Source organism: Xiphophorus couchianus, chromosome 3 (assembly GCF_001444195.1).
Source record: "Xiphophorus couchianus chromosome 3, X_couchianus-1.0, whole genome shotgun sequence".
Taxonomy (NCBI): Eukaryota; Metazoa; Chordata; class Actinopteri; order Cyprinodontiformes; family Poeciliidae; genus Xiphophorus; species Xiphophorus couchianus.
This window is the reverse complement of record NC_040230.1, coordinates 17,535,329-17,544,993: the sequence shown is the minus strand read 5'-3', so window position 1 is coordinate 17,544,993 and position 9,665 is coordinate 17,535,329.

The following is a 9,665-nucleotide window of genomic DNA, read 5'->3' as shown; positions in this document are numbered from 1 at the left end:
CATCCTGAAGGAAGAATTATTCAACAAGGAGAGAATTTGCTCTTAAAAGTTACTCAAGAACGCTGCAACATCACTAAAAGAATCTGTATGCTGCATGTTTGAGAGAATTGTTCAGTTTCTCAATGAGAAAAACTTCTGGGCCCTTGAGATATGATTAAATGTGGCTTTAAAATTTATGGAAAAGTCAAAGACAATGCCAGTGTGAAAGATTAATGTGCAAGATACATGAGCTATTGAGAAAGGAGCTTGTTATTAAAAGTTCTGGTAGAATAGGAAACAGAGCTCAAGTGAATGGAAAATATAGTGGGAAATATTCACTGTTTGGTTGTGGTTAATATCTGCGTTAACAGGGTTTGAGCATTGTTCCAGCATTTATTGTGCTAGAAACATGCATCGTATTATCTCAGAGGAAATTTTTCCTCACTGTCCCACAAAGTCTGTGTTTTTAAAACTATAATCAAAGATCTGTTGCATTCCTGACCCATTACCTCACAGCATTAACTGCACTGTTGATGTTTTGGCCATGTTTTTAGGTAAAATATGAGCGAGACTTATGTCAGACTCAGACAAAAAATTATATAATAGCCAGAATTAGTTAAATTTTGATCTCACTTTCTCTTGCACTGAAGGTCCTAAAGAACAAAAAAATAATATATAAGAGAGATATAAAAGCTGTTTAAGGAAAAGGCAGCAGTTTGTGACCATCAATCACATTACTTGAAAATTTTCTGTTTTCAGATTAAAGTAAATTCAACATGTTGAAATCAAGGCACCAGAATCTAGAGGAACAGAATCCATGTTTCTTGATGTCCAGTGTGAGGTTTTCATGGTGATTTTTTTGTCCTATGGTGTTGGTCCACCTTGTTTTCTGGAGTCCACAGTAAAAGTAGCCATCTACCAGGAAACTTTAGAGCACCTGATAGTTTCTTCTGCTGATGGATACTGGTTTCATTTTCCAGCAGGACAATCAGCCATGGTGCCTCTGTGCTTGATTGGTCATTCCTCAACTGTCCTGACCTGAATACCATAGAAAGTCTATAAGATATTGTTGAGAGGAAGATGAGAGACACCAGACAAAAAGCAACCTGGCCTTTCATTACACCTCAGTAGCACCACAAGCTACTCACCTCCATTCTATTAAATCATTTTTAGAAGTATGGGATTCCACTGAGGGACTGTACAATATACATTTTTTTAGTAACTGGACATAAAAACAAACAAACAAACAAAAAACACAACTTATTCTGCATTATACTGCATGTCTGTGAGATATTGCAGTGGATTGCAAAACTGAAACAGCAATGACTATGTTGAAAATTGTCTTTAAAACTTTAAGGTACAAATATCTTCATATTCATGCTTACATTTTTAATCCCAAAGGGTTTCTACTCAAGCTTGTCTCTAATAAAAATAAGCATCACCTTTAATAGAGACTGAATTTGCCAGTCCAGCACAATTACATGAATTCTGAATTTAAACTACGTTAGCTAACTTCTCTCAGAGAAGTAGGAGTTTTTTTAATGTCATTTCTCTGGTGTAGCCTGGAATAATACTGATGATAAAGGCTGCACTGTATGGTGCAACTCATTACATCTGTCTGGCAATAGGTTTTAGATGATGGTAGTTAGTGATGCAGCAGTTCTGCAAGAAGCATTGTTAGGACTAAAATGCAAAATTTTATGGGAGTCATTAATCTGACCATAGCTTTGATAAAAACTTGGTTCAAAATAAAGATAAAAGATCTTTGTTAATGAAATCGGACAATTCAAATTTGCTCTGTTGCTCTTCAGAAACTGCTTCTGTTTGCTTTGTTGGTGCAAAATCTGCTTCAAATCAACACAACAATTTCCCTACAATGTTCAAACTTTTGCTGCATTCCCAAATTATACATGTAATTTTAACTAATAAATGCCACAAAAGGAAATCAAGAAAAATACAACTGGGCAGACTCAAAGAAATATTTTGTACTGAAACTTTTCATTTTTGCCAGCAGAATAAGATCAGTGTTTGTGCAGACTAAATGCCTAATAACTCAGGTTTGATTAAAATATTGCATCTCAAGCATGATATAATTTTTAAATGTTGCATCCTAAGTGTCACTTTAAAATAAGATTTATTAGACTAAAAAATCCCTTCTTTGTTTTATTTATTCAAAATATTACCCCACATGTTGCTATTATAGACTTGTAAATGAGTTCTTCTAGAAACTATCAGGTCATGTGTTGGATATCAGCCATATGAACCACTGTTGCCCTTTAAACCCGCCCCATCTACTCTTGAGAGCTTTTCAGACAGTTGCGATGGAAACCTAACAACTAATAGGCTTGAGCTCTTGCTGCAGGTGCAGGAATGACAGAGCAAAAAGGTTATGTCCAGATTTATTGCTGTCTTACAATACAGATCATTCAAAGATCTCTGTACCAAAGACAGAAACCTGTGCTGTATCAGCTTTGGGACAAAAAGAAAAACATCCCTATTTTCACACTAACTTTACATTAACCAATGTATTTTATTTCTTTCTGGACTTCTGAAGTTGGAAGTAAAATTATTTAAACTCAATTCATGATATATATTTTTTGTAACTAAAATGAAAAAAAAAAAAATAAAGACATACAGAAATAAAAATACATTTATAATTAAATGGTTCGGGGGCCGTTTTGAGAAGCAGGCAGAACCCATGATTGACCCTAACACTAAAAATAAAATACAGTGGCTGAAAAAAATGTCAAATTCCAGCATACAGAGTGAAAAGATATACAACTGGAGGACTTCGTTCCTTAAAATCTACAACATGGCCTCCCAGAAAAAGCACATTCTTCTCACCCTCTGTGAATGCCCCTCTATCGGTTTTGAGAGCCGGCCTGCCACAACTGAAAATAGTCCAGATGGTGGGATCATGCTGGGAGGGTCTGTAGATGGTCTGAGTAGAGGTCTCTGTTCTCTTGCCTCCCTGGATACTTTTTCACATAGAGGGCCCCTCAGTGTCCATCACAGCTCTCAATTTACAACCAGCTACCCTGAAAGAAATATCTGGCTGAAGAGGATTGAGCATTGAGATATTACGTTTTAGCTGGATTGATTCATTGCTGCTGATTATGAGAAAGGTCCTTTTATGCATAAAATGTAGAAGCAGATGTGGGTGAAATAATGTTTACTGGTGTTGCTAACTATTTGGGTTTAAAGTTGTTTGTATTACTAATAAATACTGATACTAAATGCCACACAGAAAGTTCACTGTAGTCTTGTTATATTTTTTAATAATGCGAATAATAAAGCATGGCTAGTACATGTTGGACTTAAGTTAAGTCACCGATTACTTCATGATGAACTAATGTCGGATCTATTTCAAAATATTTCTACTCAACACATTTTAGTGATGCTGCCTCAGTATCAGGAGATGCAATGGATTACTGATTAGCTTGCCAATATTTAAATCATTCTTTAATGCATAAAATGAGTCATTATTTTCTACAAAACATAAAAATGTGAGTAACCAAATATAGGTGTTTTTTTTATTATTGTTAATGAAAAATGAATCACAACCCCGACAAGTCCAAATGCTGCACACTGCGGCCATTTCAACCCAATCAGAATCATACACCAATGTGAAACTTAAGTTTAAGTGCTTTGCCCAGGGACACATTGACATGCAGCAGAAGGAAGCTGGATTTGAACCCACAACTTTCAGATTACAAGTTCGGTACAATGCATTCATCTTTATATATCGTACAAATGAAGAGTTTCACCAATTCACTCAAAATGGAAATAAAAATGTGTTACTCTGTGCCAACTGATTAAAATTTTACATGATCTCTTGTTATTTTTGTTGTGATAAAAGAGTCTTTATTTCTGTTTAGGTGGCATAATCAAAGATACTGCAATGAAAAATTCTCAAACTTGTCAACTGCTAATGTCAATTGTTTATATAAATTAATAAGAAATCCTGAAATGTACAAACAATACTTATACAACTTTGTATAAGTTATGTTCTTGATTACATTTAATGCAAAAATGTTAAATATTTAAGGAGAAAAATGGGGGAGTATTTAAGCTTTCAAATCAAGTTACAAATTTGCCAGTCTGAGGTGATAACAAATGTCACGACTAGAACAGTAATGCCTCCAGAAGCATAGCTGCCAAAAACAAATGGGAGAATAAAATCCTTAAATTATGTTACTACAAACAATCTCATGTGGATGGAGGCTGAACTGAGTCTGAACTTTTGTAAAACTGTCGTCTAAATCAGAAAGTTTCATTACATCATGGTAATAACTTGTTAGGAAGGTCTGTGTTTGAAGCATCTTAATTACAACAGTGAACATGTAACATTATTGGATCTTAAGTTTTTGAAGTATGGAGAGTTAAGGGAATTGTGCAAGTTCAGAATATAAATATTATATGTAAATGACTGATTTAGATGTCTTTGTCAGGGAGAAATTAATTTTTTCAGATAAGTAGCATAGAAAAGTAGAATAAACCTCTTTATCACACAAACCTTTCTAGAGGCAAATAACACAAGCAAATCATAATATATTGATTATACTATAAAAAAGTCATGAGTGTTGCATTAGTAATACTGGGCTCAGCTTAACTACTGCAGAACGTTTTTTTCCCAGTACAAACAAAACCGTTTCATTCCTGGCTGCGAGTTTCAAGCTGCTCACTGTGGAGCCCATTGCATGCAGTAACTTTCAGACTGGCAGGTCAGTGGTGACAAGTGACCCCTCCTTTACCCGCAGAGAGGAGTCTGTTTACTATAACAGGAATATTGCCTGTGAACGTTTTCCCACTTGTTCTTTTCATTTTCTCTATTCCTCGCTGAGCTGTTTGCTTCACTCGCTTCCCTAATGCTTCTATTTTCTGGGTAAAAGATCAAGTGGATATATCACAGAAGGAAAAGTTTGAATTTATAAAGTCCTTCAGTGACTTTTCTTTTTTTTAAATTTTATTTTTATTTATTTATTTTGCAGTTTGCCTGTCTTAATCACCTGGCAGTTTTAGTTCAAAAGCAAAACTATAAGCACACTTCTTTTAAAATTTTAATAACCACATCAATTTCAGGCTCATTTGTTTTAAAAGTTGTGAAAACCTGTCTGGAAAAGTTCATGCAAAAACATTTGAAGAAGAACATCTAGTTGGCCTCAACAAATCTCTCTGTGTTTATTTTAAGGTAAACTCACTGCAGAACTAACCTTTTGATAGTTTATTTTCCATATGTCACATAGTAGAAATTGGTGCTTTCTGAGTTTTGATTTTATTATCACTCAGAGCCTTCCATTTGAGTTTCTGTAAATGTTAGGGTTTTCAATTCTCAGCTGCCCATCACTGTTCACTAAAACTAAACAGGAACACAGAGATTCCTCTTCACAATGCATAAAAGTGAACGAATGAAATGTGAACTCATAACAGACATAAACAAGGTCAGCATTGAAAGCATTTTTCCTGAATCTCTATTCAAAAGCAACACAGTATACAAAACAAAGCCATATTGTTTGAAATGTGCAATGTGATTTTCTTGAAATTGTTTGCACTTTATAACTTATGCACATGGACCGTAATAAAAAAAAAGTTGCTGAAACTGTTAAAATAATCTATCCAATCTTGGCAGCTGAATGTTTCCTTTCATTTTAGCAGCGTGAAGCATTTGGCCATGATACTTCTCTGCTGTGAAGCTGCTGGGTGCTTTCTCTCATCAAGCTCTTCAGACTCAGAATCTAGTCTGCTGACCTTTAACTCCACCCCACACACAGCTGTAAGCACTCAACTTTTCATCTGCTTTACATCCATTTCACATTCAAAACCCCTAAAAAAAATGTACTCCTTCACTTCTGACTGCAGAAAAGTAGATTATTTAAAGTTTCAGAAAAAAAGATTTTGATTTGATTTGTAGCAAACGCCTCCCCTGTTAATAAAAACATTATGAGAGCTGCAGAAGTTTCTGCAGTAGTTGCATCATCTAGAGAAGAAAGAGGGTTTGGGGAGCTGGAATTAACCGTCTCTCCCCCCAGACCACCATCTGGAATATTAAATCTTGGAGTAGACCCTAATACGCCAAACAAAATCAAAGTTCACACAGATAAAAACAGAACAAATGAGGAGGACAGCTTAACAAGAAACACTGTCCTGTCCATTGACATGTCTAATCTGAGACTGTGTCTGATGATGCACTTTTGAAAAGACAATTAATTTCCAATATGTTTCTGAATGTCTTTAATTTTTAGAAGATAAACACACTATCCATTAGGTCTAAATTATTCAAACACCTGGCAGATTTAGACTTAAAATTATTTTTGATTTAACCAAAGGAACTTTTTTTTTTCTGATAGGAAACTGCAAATAAGACTGTGGTACATAGACCAGTAACATTTCTCCAAGAATGCCCAAAGGCAAGACAAAAAGTGTCAGGGTATTTGCCACAAGACTAACAGGCAGGACTGTTTCTGTTCAACTTGTGACAACGCTCTGCTGTGTTCTTCTTAGGTCAAGAAAACATAAATGTCCTGCCCTGGTTGAATGGTTGCATCAAAGGAGAACAAGGTTTTGAAATATTTCAAACAGATTTAATTGAATTGCTGCCACAACTGACTGTATGGATGGCATTCTCTCCTAAGACATACATGTCTACACTGAGGACCAGCCCAATTGTCGATTTAAAAGATCATCTGCACAACCTGATTCATTCAAATGAGGGTAAAGCGCTGGAAAACCCAAATTGCTCCTGTGGCTAAAACTACTGGCAGGGCTTGCCAAAACATAAAGCCGATTTAGGCTTCAACTCCACCAAAATGTCCTTTTTAATCTGAACTCTGTCAGAGGGCTAATCTGGAAACTGTTACTCAGCGAGTCTTGAAAATAAATTGGTTGCAGCTGGGCGTCAGAAGTAAAGCGGAAAGAGAACAAGTGGTGAAATTACTCCTGTGAAGCCTCCATCTTGAGGCTGACGCACAGGAAACAAGCTCTCAGCAGCAGGGAAATGGAGTGACATGCATAGACCTGCTTGGATTTCTCCTCCGGGTTTTAGATAGGCCTCGTTAGCGTGGAGACACAAGGGCTCCCGCCTTTGTTTGTGCAGAGCTGACAATAACCACTGCTGGAGCATTTTTAGGAGGTTAAGTGCTTTTGATGGCTGCAGTGGCATGTTGCCACAAAGTCTTGAGTTCCTCAAACCATCCCCCATCTAATGCCTTCATACCCTTTGCCTCTCTGTCTCTGGGGTCTGGCTGAATCAATGGCTGTGATGTCAAAGAGCAACATAAATTTATGCCATACCAGGTCATGTTTAGTCTAAATTTAAAAAAGGGGGGGGCTTAAAATGTGTGTGGAAGGGATTTTTGATTTTGTCCTAAAATCAAATAAATAATAAAATCAGACAGATTTGTCAGCTATGTCAAAACATCCACTTCACCAGTGCATGTCTGCACTAAATGGAACAATGCACAGCTTGCTTTGTGACAACCATAAAAAAAACATTGCTTTATGCCCGTATTTTAAAAGAATGCGGGGCCTTTGCTGCAGCGGGACTCTTACTGCAAAATCTCACGTTTCACCTCGACCTGGAGCGATGAATAAAGGCCCCCAGCTGCCAGCAAAAAAAGTGAGTGTAAAAACATTTTTCTACAAGCTCGGACTGAACTCAAATTCTTTGTGAGTCTGAATGACAGGTCAACCGAGAAAAAGTTTTTCTTGCACACAATGTGTTTTAGTTTACACAATCTCGATGTGCAGAGTGATATGCAGAACCATACAGAAGTATTCATAACTATTGAAACCGTCACCTGATAACCATAAGAGAGGAGCAGTTTATTTAGAGATTGTGTACCCGGCCCATTGCAAAGTGAAAGGAGAAGACTGTTTTATGAATTTTTCCCAATAGAAATTTGAAATCTAAATAAAAACTCAATCAGAGTGACAAGGAACATCATGAGGATGAATTACATTTTCATCACAGATGGAGCTAAAAGCAAACCAAACATTGTTTCCTTTCATATCCTTTAGGAAAATCCTGCTAGGCACAGCAAAGAACCTGACACTAGGTGGGAGGTTCATCTTGTAGAAAGATGACACCAAACACACAGCAGATCAAAGCACATTTATGTATTTTGAGGAGTTCAGTAAAAGTCAAGACCTTAATTCAAATACGTATCTGTTGTAACACTTGAAAATTGCTTTTCACAGATGTTCTCCATTTAATATGATTAACTTTTAGTAACTTTTCAAAAATGAATGAGCCACAATTTTAGTCTGTAGACATGAAAAGCTGGCAGTCATTTCCAAAAAGTCTTGAAACTATAATTACAGCAAAATAAAGATGTATATGAGGACAGAAAGTATGCCAAGACATGTATCTACTATGAGATGTTAGATGCTGGACGGTTACAACAACACATAAGAGGACTTGTATTCAGACAAAAAAAAAAAACCCTGTGGTTTTCAATACCTACCCAATGCAAAAGATACATGGTTTTATACCTTTGGTTTGAAAATTGAATCCCCACATTTGTAGCGCTAATGTTGCAGTGAATAACAAATATATCATCAATTAGCAAATCCTAAGAATAACATGTAAAACAGGTACATTAAATAAACTACTACCAGTAATAATTCACAGAGCATTTCGGTAGTCATACTCTTCAAGAGAAGCCTTTAATTAGAGTGGAAAATGAAATTACAGGTGGTTTATATTAATGTAGACAGAGATTTCCTGTTTGGACTCACATGTTCAGAAGTCAGATCTGGCTGTGCGCCCACACAAACCTCCGAGCCGCCTCACTCCTGCAGACCACCTCAGTAGAGAGAGCCGCATTGAAGTGACGCTGATTCATGGCGAAGAGCCCAGGGCTCCGTTTAAGTCAGAGTAAACAATTAGAGTTGAGCTGATTTATTCTAACTCCACGTCTGTGAATCAGGGAGGAATAAAAGATAAATATTACTCCCCAAGTGAGCTGAGAGCTGAATTAGATAAAAACTTCTGCTCTCACTGTTGTGTTTTTCTTGTGTGAGTGTTTTCTCACTAAAAACGCTTAGGATTTAAGAGTTGGGAGTTCTGTATCTCCGTGACAGAACACAGGCCCTGCAATTTATTATCGCCACATTTAAAATGTTGAATAGAGCAGCAAATGTGCCAAACTGTAAGGTGTTTCCCTGAACTTTGATTTTAAATGAATTATATGTTGTACATGGTTTTTGTGAAGGAATTAAGAAATGTAGTTCAATGAATAATACAGCAATGTTATTCGTTAACCTGCTGCTTTCAGGCACGTAGACGTTGTGTTCGAAATGTTGTTTATTTTTAGATTGTCTAAAAATGTTAAATGGGATTTTGCATGTTTAAGGGTGTTTTTATTGCATCATTGCATGCCCACACAGTGCGAATGGGCGCCCCCGTGTGGCGGATCCAATCTGAGTTTCTACAGGGCAAATGGAGAGCAATAATTTCTTAAAAATAATAAAAAAATATTGATGCACTCTTGGGATTAAAACCAACTTATTTTCACATAAATGTGAAAAGTAAAACAAAATTAAAGTAAAGTTTTATCAAATTGTTTAAAATATATTCGAAAATCTGTGTAAGTGATTAAAAGTACAAAAGAAAAGGAAGACCAGTTGTTATATTATTCTTTCTGCTGGGGGACATAGTAAAAGAGAAATTAATGGGCTATGTGGAA